Source organism: Callithrix jacchus, chromosome 1 (assembly GCF_049354715.1).
Source record: "Callithrix jacchus isolate 240 chromosome 1, calJac240_pri, whole genome shotgun sequence".
NCBI classification, from domain to species: domain Eukaryota; kingdom Metazoa; phylum Chordata; class Mammalia; order Primates; family Cebidae; genus Callithrix; species Callithrix jacchus.
The window spans coordinates 50,338,740-50,357,873 of record NC_133502.1 but is presented as its reverse complement, the minus strand read 5'-3'; the positions used below and the strand labels follow the sequence as shown (position 1 = coordinate 50,357,873).

The 19,134-nt window shown below is 36.3% G+C and overlaps 1 pseudogene; it reads right to left on the bottom strand.

The window, feature by feature from the left end:
* Positions 1-1,021: 1,021 nt before the first annotated feature.
* On the bottom strand, positions 1,022-1,538 carry LOC100392852 (steroidogenic acute regulatory protein, mitochondrial pseudogene; annotated as a pseudogene).
* Positions 1,539-19,134: the final 17,596 nt, after the last annotated feature.

The window sequence follows — 19,134 nt, the reverse complement described above, 5'->3', positions numbered from 1 at the left end:
ATCGTTATTTTATCCAACAATAATAATCAGATTAGAATAAAGTAAAAGTATTAAGAATGGGCATACTGAACACACATCGCAAATATTTTCTTGGTTAATGGAAATGCTAAAGAAATTCTAACCAGAAAGAAAAATCTATTAAAGTCAATGTGTGCTCAAAAAAATATGGAAACATATTTTAATCTAAAAATACATACTAAGAATATTTTCTCTTTAGTTTCAAAAACAAACAGTAACGTGGGAGCTAGCTGAGCACTAACAAACAGTGACAAATGTGGTAGTTAGCTGAGCACTTTTGTGTCACATCAGTTATTGTCCTACTTTTGTATGATTATTGTAGACTTTACAAATTTTTGCTTGACAGTCCTTTGTATTCAGTTTCCATACCATTTTATTCTAGGCCTGGGTGGCAGGTAGAGCCTGTCCTGGCATCTCATGGATAAGGTAAAAAACAAGCCCTCCAGCCCTTGACAGAACACTATCCCATCACAGGGTACACAAATACACACACTCACTCCTACTGGGAACATGAGGGCACACCCGTTACCCTAATGTGCACATCTTTGAGATGTAGGAGAAACCAGATTACCTGGAGAAAATAAAAGCAGACATGGGGAGAATGTACAAACTCCACACAGACAGTGGCCCTCAGGGAATCAACTTTTATCTCATCAACATTATAATAAACACTGTTAAATGAAATTACATTATTTGAGGATCTACTATAAAGAATTCACCAAATCTTCCTTGAATATTGCACTTCAGATAATCAGCATACTCTGAGGCATAAATTTCGCAAGCCCATCTTGCTTGGCATGTGTGCTTTACATTTTAGAGATGAAAACATTTGTGGTATGACAAGTGAATCAAGGACATGACAGCACTGTCTGGAACATGTATTTTACTTTTGGTAAATCTTTTCAACGCTGTAATGCTATTGGAACCTTTTGACCAAAAACAGCTTAAAAGTCACTATCCTTAACCAAGTGTTTATAAAATGTCACCTATAAATTCCATTTTCTTATTTTTGGGAGCATGATAAACAACAGGAAATTTTATCTTTTCTTATATTCTGCAGAACCCTGATCCCCTTGACGTTGGGGTTCCACCACCCCCCACCATTGCCTCCATGCGCTCCACGGGTTCTTGGTAGAGCTTCTCCCTGGGCTGGTCCACCACAACTTCCAGCAGGAACACATTGCCCACATCTGGGACCACTTTACTCATCATTTTGTCAACATCGTCCTGCTGGCTCTCCTTTTAGTCCTCCTGGGGATACCCAAGGCCTTATGCATGGCCTCCTCCCACTGCTGGTGATCCGCCAGCTCCTGGTCACCCCAGAGGCTCTTCCAGAGAAGAACCCAGCAGACAGCTCCGCCGCCGCAACTGGATAATCCGAACGCTAGTGGTGGGGCCGCCCAGGGCCCTCGGTTCAGGTCCTGGCCGTTGGCCATCGCAGCCTGTTGCCTCAGCCCCTTCGTGTTGCGCATGTGTCTGTAGGCGCTCCCCACCCAGAGCTTCAGTGTAGCTAGCAGCATTGTTTCCTGGTAGATGTGGCAGCGGTGGAGCCGCCGCTGCTGCTGCCTATTCTCTCAAGGGTGGTTCTTCGTCCTTCCTGAGCCGCTCAAGCTTCGTCTCCGAGTCCCACAGCTGCAGCCTGGACTCGGTGTTCTGCGTCTTAAATGCCCCGGCTGAAGGCTGTGCATCATCATCAGGAGATTCTAACCAGCAGTGCTCAGCTCCCCGTGCGGCGCCTGCTGCCAGCGGTCCTGTCCCATGCATACCTTCTCCGCTCCAGGCATACTCACAGTGCGGTCTCCCCTTGGAGGCTGTCCTCTGGACCCCTCCTCACCCCAATCTTTAATTAGAATCCAATATTTTGGCCGGTCACGGTGGCTCATGTCCTTCTTACAGACTTTGAATATTGAAATCGGTAGGACATCCCTTTTTGTTTATTTATTGTCCTCATTTAGTGCTTCTGTCTGGTCTTTCCTGTCCTTTGGAAGTCACCAAAATTTGGTAACAAAAATTTTGACTTCTAACTCTAATCCCATGTGCTCTGCCCAGTTAGTCTGACCCTAGGATGCGATTTGTATATCTCACTCACATACTCCCTACTAAGATAACCTGAAGCATAACTAAGCAATCCATTCTATGACTTATCAAAATACATTGTTTGATTCCTCCAAAAAAATTTCTCAAGGAGTTAATTATAGTGTAAAGCTCGTTACTCATCCTGGCAATGTGCAAATTCAGAAATATACACACAATGTACAACAACACAAATTAATCTTAATATACACATTATGTCATTAAAATCAAAATAGATATGAATTTCTATAACCATCTGTAAACCTTAATATCTTTAAAAATATTTAGATAACATTGAAGTTTTAATTTGTGCCTATATAGTTTGGTCCCCTTTGTCCAATTTTAATTTCTTTCCACTCTTTGTATTACTCCCTTGTTTTCATTTGTTTTGCTAATTTTTCCTCTTATTATTATTTTGATATTTACAGAATAGTTGCAAAATTGTATAATGAGTTATTGCTTATCATTTACTCATGTTTCTCTAAGGTTTACATTGTAGGCAACCATAAAACATTTATCACAATGTAGAAATTCACATTGGTGATGAAGTGAAATTCACATCATCAATTTGATGATGCTGTGAATCAAATTGCAGACTTTATTCTAATTTTATCAGTTTTTCCATTAATATCTTTTTTTTCTGTTTTAGCATTTAATCTATGATACCATATTGCATTTTTTTCTAGTGTTCTCCAGTTGAGTTCCTCACTATGTTTTTTGTAAGCTTGACACTTTTGAATTATGATCAGGCATTTTGTAGAAAATCCTTCAGTTTGAGTTTTACTGTTTTCTCATGATTAACTGGAGTGAATAAATTTTTAGAAAAAAAATACCACAGAAATAAAATGCCCTTTTCATTGCATCATGCCTATTCCCTTTTAAATCATAACTTCCCTTTTCTTCTGTTTCACTCTCACAGCTCTGATTTCTGAACTTTCGCTTATTACAAGAATATCACCATTTTCTACTTAAATGAGTTTGTTTTCTATAAAAAAGACCTGCACCTGGAATTAAAATATTCTTCTATTTAGCATCATGATGCTTAACTGACCAGGATGCTTTGAGATGATTTATAATAAACCAATGATTTCCTATTGTATTTTTTAAGAATGCATGCTAGCCACTGATACAATATATCTAAGATATAGTTTCTTTTTTCCCAAGATATAAGACTGAAGATTTTATATAAAAATCTCAAAAAGAAAATCATGCTTAATTATGAAGCCAAATGATTGACACAAATTGGTAAATTCCCTTGACAACTTAGACAATTCTTAGTTAATATAAAAGTTTTATAATAAAAACAGACTTATGCCACATATTTTAATAATTACTTTTCAAAAATGTAGTGCTAAGTAAGAAATTCTATTATCAAGGGGATAAATTACAAAGGAATATGATTTATGATTCTGGTTTTAAAAGGTTCCTCTAAAAGTTATTTTTAATATTACAAAATATTGAAGTTGGTTGAAAGTTAAGAATAGTCCTCATTAAGTTAAATTATATATAATGGAAAACCACTTATTCATTTATTACGTACACCTTTTTTCTCTGATTTTTAAAGCTCTTACACATCTTTCTTTCTTTCTTTCTTTCTTTTAGTTAAGGGAAGGGCATTATGAAAAGTATTAGGATTAATAAAGATGGCTGACTAGATACAGCTGGATTATACCTTTTCTACAAAGGGAACCCAAAATACTGAGTAAATCTTCACCTATCCAACAGATCTCTTGAAAGAGAATACTGAAATTTAATAGCGAGACAACAGAAGAGGCTTTGATTGAAGATGGAGGTAGGGGACTTCCTGCTCGGCATCACTGGGTGCCAAGACTGATCCCCAGATCTAGATCAAACCCAAAGAAGGGGTGAATAAAAGAATTTCATGGCACCACATTCTTGTTCTGGGCCACTGAGATCCTAACTAAAAGCATTTCCAGAGCCCCCACAGACCTTTGGACTGTCTTGGAGCTGCCTGGAGAACACACAGAGGCACTGTCTAAACTCATAAGAGCCCAAAAGACTTCAGTGTGTTGGGCAGATGCAGTAAAACATGACTCACTGCCCACTTCTAAAGGCTCTGTGTCCTGCCCTAAACAACTGTAGCTCATGTTGTTTGCCGGACCAGGAGAGAGAGGGGCCTGTGCACATTCAGGTGCCCAACACAGGCCACAACACCATTGCTTTGGGACTGAGGTGCATCTGCACCACAAACTCCCATAGCTGCTGGTTCCTCCCATTACTGCCTACCTGGATTTTCTTGCAGGGGCAGCCCACAGCATAGACTTCATTGCCCGACCTGAGTGGTTTGTCAGGCAGCCTGGGAGCAGTTCACTCCCCCACCACAGCTAGTCCTTGACCCTGAAAGGCCAAAGGAAAAGTCCACTGGCCTAGTCCCAGTTCCCCAGTAGTCAAGCACACTACCTAGGGGTACAGAGATGAGAACTGTGGTCGGATCTCATGCTGGAGAAGGGCCCCCTTTGTCAAAACACAGAGAAGAGCATTAAACATGCTCACATGATGGCACAGAAGCTGTGTGCATATTTCTTTCCCTTCCCTTCCCTTCCCTTCCCTTCCCTTCCCTTCCCTTCCCTTCCCTTCCCTTCCCTTCCCTTCCCTTCCCTTCCCTTCCCTTCCCTTCCCTTCCCTTCCCTTCCCTTCCCTCCCCTCCCCTCCCCTCCCCTCCCCTCCCCTCCCCTCCCCTCCCCTCCCCTCCCCTCCCCTCCCCTCCCCTCCCCTCCCCTCCCCTCCCCTCCCCTCCCCTCCCCTCCCCTCCCCTCCCCTCCCCTCCCCTCCCCTCCCCTCCCCTCCCCTCCCCTCCCTTTCCTTCCTTTCTTTCTTTCATCTTTCTTCTCTTTCTTTCTTCCTTTCCTTTCCTTTTCTTCTTTTCTTTTCTTTTCTTTCTTTTTTTTGACAGGGTTTCACTCTTGTTGCAAAGGCTAGAGTTCAATGGCATGGTCTCGGCTCACCACAACTTCCACTTCCTGGGTTTAAGTTATTCTCCTGCTTCAGCCTCTGGAGTAGCTGGGATTACAGGCATGCACCACCACACCCAGTTAATTTTGTCTTTTTAGAAGAGAGAGGTTTTCTCCATGTTGGTCAGGCTGGTCTCAAACTCCCAACCTCAGGTGATCCTCCCACCTCGGCCTCCCACAGGGCTGGGATTATAGGCATGAGCCACCATGCCCAGCCTGCCCCTTCTTTCCTGAAGCCAGACTGCTAAGAGTGAGGCCTGATAGTCTTGGTTTCTTTTGTACAGAGTCTCACAGTCTGTAGCACCTGGGACAGCTTGGTTATCTAGGTGTGAATGCTTGGGATAAGCTTAGCTGGTTGGCTCTGTTGTTCACACTGGACATTGGAGGGAGACCACTGGGGCATCAGGTCTCCAGTAAATGAGTAGCCCCCATGGCCCTTTGCCAGGCCAAAAGCCCAAGACTATCCATTCTTTCCCTGATTAGGCACTTTGGTAAGAGTATGTGCCTCCCCCATTCCCTGGAGGGTCTCCTCAGTGGCCTGAGGGCTGCCTCTACAACCTCACCAAGGTTAGGACTTGTGCCCAACCCAGCCCCATCTATTTCTGCCATCTTGGTGGGAGAACACTGTGCAATAATGTTGAACCCTACTCCTCACCCATTCCCAGAAACATTCTGGTACTTTCCCAATCAACTGAAGCCATGTAAAATTCCACTGCCATCTCCACGTATGCTTGTCACTTGTAAGTGCCAACTACTGATCAGGAGGTCAAACTGCATGACCCATTACAACTTCTGTGACATCAGTGTAAAATGCCCAGCTGGCTCTTACCCACAAGCACCACCTATTAGTGTATGGTGTGCAATATACTACCCAATACAATTACTGCTGACAGAATTATACAGTACTGGGGAACTAAATAAGCCTCTCAAGCCCTCCACCTCTTCATCTCTATAGAAGACAGTGAGCCGTACCACACACAAAGCTTATGGTAGACTGCTACCACAATCTACAAAAACAAACAAACAGAAGCTACCATTTTGGAAATGCATTGCATTAAGGTTATTACCACAAACTTTAAATAGAGAGTTGACCCTATAAAAACACATGGAAGCAAAGCCAAAGGGCCATGCCCAACAGGCACAATAGTCACACCCTCAAATGAGGAAAAAAAGGCCACCCAAACAAAAGCAAATTCAAAAGTAAGAGGTAATAGCTTCTACAGATAAAAAACAATCAGCACAAGAACTCAGGTATTGTGATGAAACAATGTAATAACACATCCAAAAATCACACTAGCTCTCTAGCAAGGGATTTTAACCAAAGAGAAAACTTTGAAATGATAAAAGATTCAAGATACATATTGTAAAGGAGTTTAGTGCAATTTAAGAGAAAGTTTAAAGCAAACAAAAAGAAACCAGAAAAACAATTCAGGAGATGAAAGAAGAGATAGATATATTTTTTAGAAAAACAAAGAAAACTTCTGGAAATAAAAAGATCACTGAAGAAATTTCAAAATAATGTTGAAAGCTTTAACAATAAACTAGACCAAACAGAAGAAATAATTTAAGAGCCTGAAGACGAGTCTTTTGAATTCATCAAGACAAATAAAAACAAAGAAAGAAGTAACTTTAAAAAATGAGCAGAGCTTTCAAATATATGGGATTATGAAGGCATTCTTAAGGAAAAAAGAAAAAGTAAAATTTGTGGAACATATATTTGAGGAAATAATTTAAAAAATTTGCCTCAATCTTGCTAGAGACATAGACACCCAGATACAAGAAGTATGAAGAACACCTGGAAGATACTACATAAGGTGAACATTACCAAGGAAAATAGTCATTAGACTCTTTAAGGTCAATGTGAAACTCTATCTTAAAGGCAGCTAGAGAGAAGTGTCAAATCACCTGTAAATAATATCCCATTAGACTAACAACTGACTTCTCAGCTGAAACGTTCCAAGCCAGAAAAGACTGGGGAACTATTTTTAGCTGTCTTTAAAAAAATGCCAGCCAAAATAATTTTATATTCTGCCCAACTACGTTTCATAATATTCCAAATATTTCCTAGACAAATGAACACTAAGAACATTTGTCACCACTAGACTAATACTACACAAATTGCACAAAAGAGTTCTAAACATGGATATGAAAGTAAAATACTCACCATCATAACATCACATACAAGTAGAAACCTCACAAATCCTGTAAAGCAATTACACAATTGAGACTCCAAGTAAACCAGCTAGCAAACTATGACAGGAACAAAGCCTTATATATAAATATTAACTTTGAACATAAATGGCATAAATGTTCCACTTAAAAGATATACTGGAAAATAGGATTTGAAAAAAAGACTCAACCATCTTCTGCCTACAAGAGATCTCTCTAATAGCTAAAGACATCTACAGACTCAAATAGATTGAAAACAATATATCACATAAATGAAAAGCAAAAGTGAGCATGAGCAGCCATTCTTATATCAGATAAAACAGTCATGAAACCAACAGCAGTAAAAAAAAGACAAAGAAGGGCATTGTGTCATAAAAAAGTGTTCAAGAAAACCAGAGGTTTTAACTGTCCTAAATATAAATGCACCCAACACAATAGCACCCATGTTCATAAAACAAGTACTATCTGACATAAGAAAAGAGACTAATGGCAATACAATAAAAGAGGAGAGGTCAACATCCCACTGGTGACACTAAACATGTCATTGAGGCATAAAGTCAACAAAGAAACCCTGTACTTAACTGAACTCTAGACCAAATTGACCTATTAGACATTTACAGAACATTCTACCCAACAGCTACAATATTCCTGTTGTACATAGGTGCAAAAATCCTCAATAAAGTACCAGGAAACTGAATCCAATAGCATTTTAAAAGGGCAATTCATTTAAGTGGATTTCATTCCAGAGATGCAAGAATGATTCAACATTTTCAAATTAATAAATGTGATTCACCACATAGACAATTAAAAACAAAAAATTACAAGACCATCTCAATAAATGCAGAAAAGACCTTTGATAAAATCCAACATCCCTTAATGATAGAAGTTCTCAACAACCTTGGAATTGAAGAAACATATCTCAAAATATTAATAGTCATATATGGCAAACACACAGTGAACATCACACTGAGCATTACCTATAAGAACTGGAACAGGACAAAGATAAATTGCACACTTTTTAAAGCAAGTAATTAACAACAGTATGCTTGTTAACCATTTTAAACTTTACAAAGAAGGGTTTCATTTTTGTTTTGTTGCAATGTTTGTTGCTAATATTTATATTATCTTTTTCTTTTTTATTTTTTTCATCTTTTGTTATTTATTGTACTCTAAGTTTTAGTGTCATTATCAAATGCAAATTAGTAGTTATCTTATCAGCATGGTCAATAAAAATTCATAATTTAGGTTAACAGAAATATCTTGGTATTGCATACTGAATGGTTTCTGAATATTCCTAAATCATTACAATTTAATATAACACTTTTCTTCATTTCCTCAGTAGAAGACTAACAGTAGGATCAGTGAAAAGTAGTACTAATTAATAAGATCTTCTTATGTCAGACAACATGAAAATGAAAGTGTGAATGGCTTATTTGAATAAATCATTAAAAATATGACTACACACAATTTTAACAAGCACATAATTATTTAGGTAGTCTATTCAGGAAGTCTTTTACAATTCACAGGAGAGTTAAAATGAAAACAAAACAAAACTTGGCAAATATATCTATTTGTTTCTGCACAGAGCCACTTAATTCCAGACATATACCTAATAAAAACAAATAAATAAATATTTCTCCCACATCAGATAGTGTATTTTAAATACCATGAAAAATTACAATCCACCAACATAATTAAAAGAAATTTCATTCTCTTTCATTTAAAAATAAAACAGTAAATTGCTATCACTAAAACACTAATATTTTATAAATCTGAATATTATTTGCAGTTTCGCTTCAGTCTATAGTATTTTTATTTGACTCTTTTCAACATTTACTAAATGTATCTTGGGATCCTCAGAAGACTCAATCATGAAAATGAATTCAATTATCTAAAAAAACAGTTCAATGTTCTTAAATGCTTATTATATTCTATTTCTCCATCTGTCTGTATAAAGTTTATTGTTTAACTACTGAAATTGTGTTTTGCTTTATCTTACAGATAGAATATAACTATTGTCAGAAAGAAGTGCCTTTATTGCTTAGTTTTATATGTTACATTATATAAAATCTAAAGTATCAGGCCCTTGACTTTGCCATTGTTGTGTTTGTCTGAGCATGAGAAACAAGAGATAGCTATGGTAAATGTAATCAATATATCCCATGGTTTTTCAATTCTATCTACTTAAGAATCTCTGGTGAAATAGCAATTTTTGTGTGTATAATCATTAAGTCTTTAAATAATTTAGCACAGCAAAAGATAATGTATAAGATTTAGGTTAAACTCAGTGAAGACACTCTTTTGCAGTCATTCATTAGAAAAGATTAAATGCTGTTTTTCAGTCCTAACTCAGATACTTCTTAAACTAGAAAACCTGGGCTCATTATAGTTGAAGATAATGATTCTTTGTTTGATACGGAAAATAAACGTTTTCTCCTTAAATATATAGGATATAGAAAAACTCCCAGGAGCATTGTAAAAACAGAAGAATCTTACATTTTAGGAGATCTGGATGAGGAAAAAAATAGTCATCAAAATCCTTCCTTTCTGTATTTGTTTCTACAATTTATTATTTCTCAACTGCTGCCCTTGCTAATTCTACTGCACTGCTCATAGCAGGTCCTCTTCAGACAAATGACTCTTTCTTTTGGCCAATACTACAGTGAATAATATGCACAAATGCTTTCATTTGTAAAGTGCTTTACTATTATAATTCAATCTTTTCAGCAACCAGAAAGGATAATTAACATTATCTCCATTTTACAGACAGAAAAACTAAAGGAAAAAAAAAGGCTGAGAGCTCATGCCAAGGCACGAGGTACGGAAATATATTAGAAAGGCAGAGTTTTTTTCAGGCTATGTAAAGAACATTCAATTTCCTAAAGCATCAGAGAGAATGTTCTGAGTGGCAAGAAACTGGATCTGGCAAGGTCATAGAGGCTTCTATGATACATTCCTACAAGGATATATATCATATATTAACATAAAGCAATCATAGACTGCACGATCTTATATGCACCACTTCATGTATGCCTCCAGAAAATCTTCTGTAATTAAGTTCTGAATATTTATTTAATCTATGTTTGTGCACGCAAACATTTTATGACAAATTAATGCATACTAGTACAATTGTCTGCTACATGATGTGCATATTTTGTTTTTCACATTTTTCTATGTAGTTATATATCTTCTTTTATTTACATATCTCTGTGATTTCTTTCTTTCTTTTTTTTTTAATGAAAGAAAGAAAGAGAAAGAGAAGGGGGGAGAGAGAACAGGAGTCTTTCTCTGTTGCCCAGGCTGGAATACAATCTAAAAATAGGTATTGAAAACCTCTTTTATGCCAATAATTGTGCTTAACAGTGGAGACAAGAAAGAATAAGGAAAGAAAATCACAAACAAACAGCCAACCAATATTTCATTTAAATCTGTGAAATGCTATGTAAATGCTGAAGAGTGATTTGCTTCCATTTATGTGGTCACTTTCAAAATAGGTGTAGTGTGATACTGAAAAAAATGGATGTTCTGTGGACCTGGGGTGAAGAATTCTATAAATATTCACTGAGTTTACTTGTTCCAGGTCTGAGTTCAAATTATAGATGTCCCTGTTAATTTTCTATCACATTGATCCGTCGAATATTAACAATGTGGTGTCAAAGTCTCCTGCTATTATTGTGTGGGAGTCCAAGTCTCTTTATAAGTCATTAAGAACTTGTCTTATGTATCTGGGTGTTCCTGTATTGGGTGCATATATATTTATGATCACTGACTCCTGTTGTTGCATTGATCCTTTTACCATTATGTAATGTCCTTCTTTTTTTCTTTTAGTCTTTGTTACTATTAAAGTCAATTTTGTCAGAGACGAAAGTTACAGCTCCTGTTTTTTTTTTTTCTCTCCAGTTGATTGGTAAGGCTTCCACCAACCCTTGGTTTTGAGTCTTTGTATGTCCTTGCTTATAAAATGGATCTGGATATGGTGTACTGATGGGTTTTGACTTTTTATTCAATTTGCCTGTCTGTGTTTTTGATGGGGGCATTTAATCCATTTAAATTTAGGATTAATATTGATATTTGTGAGTTTAATATTGTCATTTAATGCTAGCTGGCTATTTTGCCCATTAGTTGATATAGATTCTGCATTATGAAGATACTCTTTACCTTTTGGTAAGTTTTTGGAATGACTGATATTGGTTGTTCCTTTCTGTGTGTAATGCTTCTTTCAGAAGTTCTTGTAAAGCAGGCCTGGTGGTGATGAAATCTCTGAGTGCTTGCTTGTTCGTGAAAAATTTTATTTTTCCTTCATTTATGAAGCTTAGTTTGGCTGGATATGAGATCCTGGGTTGAAAATTCTTATCTTTGAGGATATTGAATATTGATCCCCACTCTCTTCTAGTTTGTAGCTGAGAGATCTGCTGTGAGTCTGATAGGCTTCCCTTTATGAGTAACCTGACCTTTCTCTCTAGTTGCCCTTAGAATTTTCTCCTTTATTTCAAGCCTAGTGAATCTAACAATTATGTGTCTTGGGGCTGCTCTACTTGAGGAATATCTTTGTGGTGTTCTCTGTATTACCTGGAGTTGAGTATTGTCCTGCCTTACTACGTTAAGAAAGTTTTCCTGAATAGTATCCTCAAGAATATTTTCCAGCTTGGATTCATTCTCTTAATGACATTCAGGTACACCTATCAAACATAAATTAGGTCTTTTTACATAGTCCCATATTTCTTGGAGACTTTGCTCATTCCTTTTTACTCTTTCTTCTCTACTCGTGTCTTCTCATTTCATTTCATTAAGTTGGTCTTCAATCTCTGTTATTCTTTCTTCTGCTTGATCAATTCGACTGTTAAAACCTGTGCATAATTCATGGAGTTCTCGTATTGTATTCTTCAGTTCCATTAATTCACTTATATTCCTCTCTAAATTGTCTATTCTCATTAGGATTTTGTCAAATCTTTTTTCAGCGTTCTTAGTTTCTTTACATTGGGCTAGAACATGTTCTTTTAACTCACAGAAGTTTCTTATTATCTACCTTCTGAAACCTAATTCTGTTATTGGAACACACTTATTCTCCATCAAGCCTTGTTCCCTTGTTGATGAGGATCTGTGATCCTCTGGAGAGGGAAAGGCATTCTGATTTTGAGTATTCTCAGCCTTTTTACGCTGGTTTCTTCCCATCATTGTAAATGTATCCACCTGTTATCTTTGTAATTACTGACTTTCAAATTAGGTCTCTGAGTGGACGTCCAACTTGTTGATTCCCAGCGCCAAAATCTGAGCAACACACTGCACCGGCTAAAACTGTGGCATCAAGATTCTTGGTGCTTTTCTGCCCAGGAAACTCTGGTCTGGCTTCCCTCCTGAATCCCTTCTTCAATCAGCTGAATGGGCGACTCTGCCTTCCCGGAGCTCCAAACGTTGACCAAAAGGGGACCCAGTCCCGTTTACTCTGCACCGAGATCCACTGCACCAGCCACAAGAGTTGCACTGGCGACCCATGGGGCTCCTCATCTGGGAATCTCCTGATCTGTGAGCAAGAAAAATTCATCTGAATGTGTGGCATCCTCTTGTTCTCTGCACTTTCACTGGGAGCTACAATACTGAGCTGCTAGTAATCTGCCATCTTGAATCTCTCCTTGATTTCTTTAGGGGAAAAGCTATTGTCTATTATATTATTACAATACAGTCTACATAGGAGAATAGGCTTTAACAACGGGCACTGATAATAGATAAAGGTTGGAGATGGCCACTACAATTTAATAACTTGGTATTGAATGGAATGAAAAGCAAGGTGTCATTGCAGGCCAAATAATCTTTGCATATGTTATAGAGCTTTGCTATTCCTCGTGTTCTTCCTTTCTGAATTCAAAGGAAACAGAATAGAGCTCTGATGACTCAATATATGAGACAATAAAATGGTATTATCTTATGAGGAATGTGAAATATAAACATGAAACATTTGGTATATCTTTTACCTCAACACAAATACTACCTGATTGGAAAGACATTTATCTTTCTTGTTCTATACAATTCTAGAAATTCCTTAGAGTATTGCCTAGTAAAACAAGTTAGGATGTTGCTCTAAAAATATCTCCCTTAACTTTATTCTCCCTAGAGATAGATTCTGTTTCAAGTGAAGAAACTTGTATATGAACTGCTCTGAAGATGGTGATTTTTTTTCTCTTTTATAGTAATTTATCACCAATTAACAGATATTCTACAGGTTTCATCCAATTATAAGAGTGTAGAATATTCTAAAATTTCCTAAACCAAAAGTCAGCCACCAACTAACCAAGGATTAAAGCTAGCCCACAAAATGCTTTGTATGGACCAAGAACTAATTTTTTAAATGTATATTTTAGGAAGTGATAACAAAAAAAAAATATGTGACAGAGACTATATATTGCTCTCAAAGCCTAGAACGTTACATTATATCTTTGAGAATGAAATCTGTCTGGCCCCTTATGAAAAAGTTTGTTAGTCTGCCAATTAAACCATCTCATCAGGTATAGTGTACATCAAAATCATATTCTATGATGTGACTTTCATGGAGACCATCATTCTGCCTGCCAAGTTTTCTGCAGTAGACTTAAAATTTACTGGCCTGTGGGTCTGAGGATATGAGCCAGCCATTACCCAAGAATATAGATTCATATAATGTTAAAATCATTAACAGCATCTTACTTAAACTCTGTCTTTTCTAATTAAACAGCTGAAATTGGATGAGGTGAAGTGGCTTTCCCCAAATCACATAATATCTTTCAGAAGAGTCACATCTAGCTGGTTCTCTTGATGCACAGTTGAGCAATATTTTGTTGTGCTTTGGGCCACTAGGATGTAAGCAACCAAGGGCAGAGACTTCAATTGTCCTTTTCACTATAATACAGACCCCAAAAAATTGCCAATTCCCCGTAAATACCATATAAATATTTGTTAAGCTAATAAACGAGAGAATAATACTTTGAAATACTTTGACACTCAAGGAAACAGCAGGCTGCAATTGGAAATAAAACAATACGCCAATGTTTTACTGGGTTCCATAGGACCAAATATGCTGATAATTCTTGTCATTCTAATTCACAAGGACATCTAGAGTTAAGCTGAGGGTATGAGGCAGAAATCTCAATAAGGTTGTATGTTTCTGTATATGAGATGAGATGAGAATCTGTTATTTTAAGGTAGCACAGGCCAACACATATATGTAATTAATCCTATTTATACTTTAATCTAATTCAGAGGTTTGCAAACTAATCCACAAGCCACATAGAGCCCATACCCTTTTTCTTAAGAAATAAAGTATTATTGAGAGTCAATGATGTCAATTCAATTACTTTTTGTCTTAGAGCTACTTTAGCATTGCAGTGGCAGACTGTGTACTTAAAGCAGATATTATAATAAATTACTTGAAAAGCATAAAATATTTGTTATCTGGCCTTTTTACACACAAAAAAAATCAATATGGAAAAATTAAAAATCCATTGACCTGGTTAACTGCAAATAGTAAAAAATGGGGTGAAAGATATCTGAAGGAAATAAGGGCCAGGCACAGTGGCTCATGCCTGTAATCCCAGCACTTTGGGAGGCTGAGGTGGGAAGATCTCCTGAAGCCAGCAGTTTGAGACCAGCCTGGCCAACATTGTGAAGTCCCGCCAACACTAAAAACACAAAAATTAGCCAGGAACCTGCCTATACTCCCAACTACTCCAGAGGCTAAGGCAGGAAAATTCCTTGAACCTGGGAGGCAGATGTTACACTGAGCCAAGATCATGTCATTGCATTCCAGCCTAGGTTACGAGAACAAAACTCCATCTCAAAGAAAATAAATAAGTAAATAAAATGAAATGATACAAAAGAATGTCATTTTGTATAATGTTCTATTAAAAAAGTAATTAAATTTTTAACAATTACTGTGGAAACCAAAAATGTAAAAATGAAAACATATTGAAAATGATTCTAACTTTTAGAAATGAATACTAACGAGGGACTGTGTTAACTTCTCTTCCCCAGTCCACAAGGGGCTGGTTTCAAAGGCAAGAACTTCCCAGCACCATGCCTCCATCCTCCTCATCTGCAAACCTAGAGTTCTATGTCTAACTGTGGATTGTGTAAAACTCCCTGCAAGCTTCCTTTGTCCAGAAAGCCTCCCAAAAGCCCTGGAACGAGGAACTCTGTTGAGTTTGAAAGAATGCCTCTCAGGACAAGAACATGAATGGGCAGGAATAACTTCAAACTTAAAACCCCGCTGCCACTACCTGTGCGGATTTCCCTTTCTGAGATCCCCTCCCACAACAGCGTGGGAGCTCTCTCTACTTCTTTCTCTTTCCTTCTCTCCCTAATAAATCACTCTCTGCAAAACTCTTTGTGTCCAATATTTACTTAACCAATAAGCTCATGGCGCTGCCAGGGCCTCTCCCCCATTCCTGAGACCAGGGAGCCCAAGAACCTTGGCCACATCAAATCGTGGGGGAGGAGCCAAGTCCGTCCTGTACCACCAGCCAGTTACACTAAGACCCCACTGATGAAAGAATGAAAGAGAGGAAAAAAAAAAGTAATCCAAATATTTATGAATATGATAGTCAACTATATTCCTTTAATTAGGGGCAGGATGAAATACTTGACAACTGCAAATAAGCCCTGAATTCTTTTTCAGTAGTTTTGTGTATAGTTTTATAGATTAAGTTATATTGGAATTATTTTGTATATATTATCAGACTGAGAAAATAAGTGAATGTGCTAATCTTGTTGGGAGTCAGGGCTCTCAGTTTGGAAGAACACAGTTATAGATATGGAATAGAGAAAGGCCAAGATAAACTTGGATTAGCATTGGAGTCCTTGATGTTAACTTGAGATTTCTAAAATATGTATTTGTGAAAATATACCTATACACTTACATAATTAATACTCATTATTCACAGAAGGTATGTTATACAAAATTGCCACACTGCATTTCCAGTTTCTAGATGGAAAGCATGGCTAGGTTTCTGCAAGTCTGTAAGTCTGTAGTCTCAACAGTTCTATCAATAGATCAATACATAAACTAGTTTTATATGTGTTTCTATTTAAATATACATTATTAAGCATATAATGTTGACTGATTAACCTTGAACTTATGGTCAACATCATTCTAAGCTTATTTTGCACAGAGAAACACTAGACATCACTTCAGCACTACCCTTGTGGGCTTTCAAACAGTGAAATCAACAGCAAAAGGCATAAAAATGCAAAAGAAAATGTGACACTCCATAGACTGTCAGACACTTGTTTACAGTATGAGCTCTGAAACAAGAAAGCAAGGTTAAACCTTGTTTGACCTTACTTGGGATCCTGTGTGTCAGTAACTCAAAATGCTTGTTTCTTTGTTGCTCTGTGAATTTCTGCAAATAACCACAATCATACCATAAGTATTGATTTTGGGGTTACAGATAACATCTTTATGAGTAGACAAATTCCATAATTTGAAATCTATAAATAGTGAGAACGGTTACCGTGTGTGTATATATGTGTGTGTATGTGTATGCAGGTATGTTTGTATATATGTATGTATGCATAGGTCTGGATGACTAGACATATATATATATATATATATATTTGAGCTGTGTGCACTAAAAAGGCCTAGGAGAAAGAATTCTCTAATAGTAAAAAGTGTATCTAATACCCAAATTTGTATTTCTAATAACCATTCCTCATTAAACAAACCAAAGCTCCTGTGAGAAATGACTGAGTTCAGGGTGAGACATAAAGATGAACCTGGAACAGTTTGTCATGCCAGCATATAAAGACATACTCAATAAAATAATACAGTGTGTCACAAAGACAGCTGGATTTCTTTACAGGGCTAGCTAGGGCAACTTCCTCTGGTCACTTCTGGGGCGATCTGAGCATTAAAACAATGTTTTTTTATCAAGGCAGTTACTAAAGATGATTGCAGAAATGTAAATATCACTCTTCTCACTACATGTTTATTTTAGCAAATATAGTTTATTGACAAAAAAAATGAAAAATTTATTTATGTGAACATGTGTTGTTTATAATTGATACTTAAAATAGATAAATACCTATATATATTTTATAAATTTCTGAGTAATTATATTTCTGGAAAATATTGATACATCTTACTCATATAAACAAAAATTCTTTGGAGTCCATAGTATTTTTTAAAGTGAAAAAGGTCCTGCGATTAAAAAAGAAAATGAGAGCTGTTAGTATTAGTCCAAGGTAACAGTTGGTAAATGTTATTGCTATTATTATTACAATTGCAAGATATGAAGGGAGTTACCAATTATTTCTCGGAGTCAAGAGATAAGTTGTTCTTTCAGAGAAGAGGTTATTTTTCATCTTCTTAAAAGATGAGCAAGTAGAAAAAGATAGGAAGACTTTTCCTGAAGGAAGAGCAAAAAAGGATGTACGTTTGATATATTTGAAACAATGTGACACTTACCTAATAATTTTAAGAGCTTTTTGCTCTTTGGGTGGGATTTTTTTTTTTTTTTTTGCTTGAATAAGGACTATAGGAAGTGAGGTAAGTGTTCCTTATTATACTAACGTTAATAAGAAATTTACTTCTTTAAAAATAGGAGATCCTGACATAAAAGAAAAATATGAAGCCTGAATTTCCACTTAGAAATTTCCAGTGCACATTAGCTTCTTGAGTTGGGAAATAATGCAGCAAAGAAATGTGTTCTACTTTGTTTGCTCAGCATTAATCACTTATTTAGCCCATTAAGGAGTACTTTGACACCAACTTCTTTGAATGTTTTGGGAATACAAATACATAATACTTTAGCATGTATGTTCTTATTGTATAATAAATGGGCAGTAATTTGTACTGTTAACCATGAAATAATATGGTTAGTTTTGCATTTATAAATATCGATCTACTAGCAATAAATACACTGGATTGAAACATCGTATCTAGAGGTGGTGTCTCCCAAGGTAAAACAATGAGAGTTCAGATAGAGAAAGAAACAGCATAATAAAGAACATGGAATGTATCTAAGGATTTTTAAGGTAGTAGATATATTGAGTCCCTGACACCAACTGGATGGAAGGATGTGAATGAAAGGGAGATGAGAATAATCAGATTTATATTGGGAATAAGACAAATTGTGTAATTCACCAAAATAGAGAACTCAAAGTAGAGTAAGGAAAAAAGTCATTTATACAGATTCATTTGAAATACAAGTAAACAAAAAAGTTTAAATTTCTCTTTGAAATCTATTTTGAAATGTATATTTAGGAGTCATCATTCTAAAAATAGGCGCTGAAACCATGTTTAACATGTGATTTTATAGGTAAAACACCGAAAGTGATGAAAAATGACTAAGGTTTTAATGCCAGAAAAAGTACAGTATTTAAGATATAGGCCAAGAATAGAAATCTACAAAGGAAATTGAAAAACTAATCAAAGATTTTGGAGAAGAACTAGGACTGATCACAGAAATAAAAAAATTGGTGTTTGAGAATTTAATTTACCAAATTCCAAAAAGAGGCACAGAAACCCCTTTAATTCAATTTCATGTTATCAGTAGCAGTGTAGTTTATTGAAATGTTTAGCTAAAGCCTGACTACAGTTATTTCAAATGCGGTCTTGCCTTATTATGTTTCAAAATAATTGTAAAACTTTAATTGTTGTAAGATTACAATAGAAATAAGAAGAGAAAATAGATGTGTGGGGGGAACATAGCAAACCTAGAAACAGACCAAAATAAACATGAAATCTTGCTATTTGATTATTTGTCAATTCCAGGTACTATAATTAAGGATAGGAAAATATTTCTTAAACATGGCACAAATTTATAAGACACACAATGAGAGGTTAATATAATATTGAATTTTAAAAGTTATATACTTCATAAATTCCATGAGCAAAGTATAAGATATAAGCATGGCAAATAATCAACAAATACTT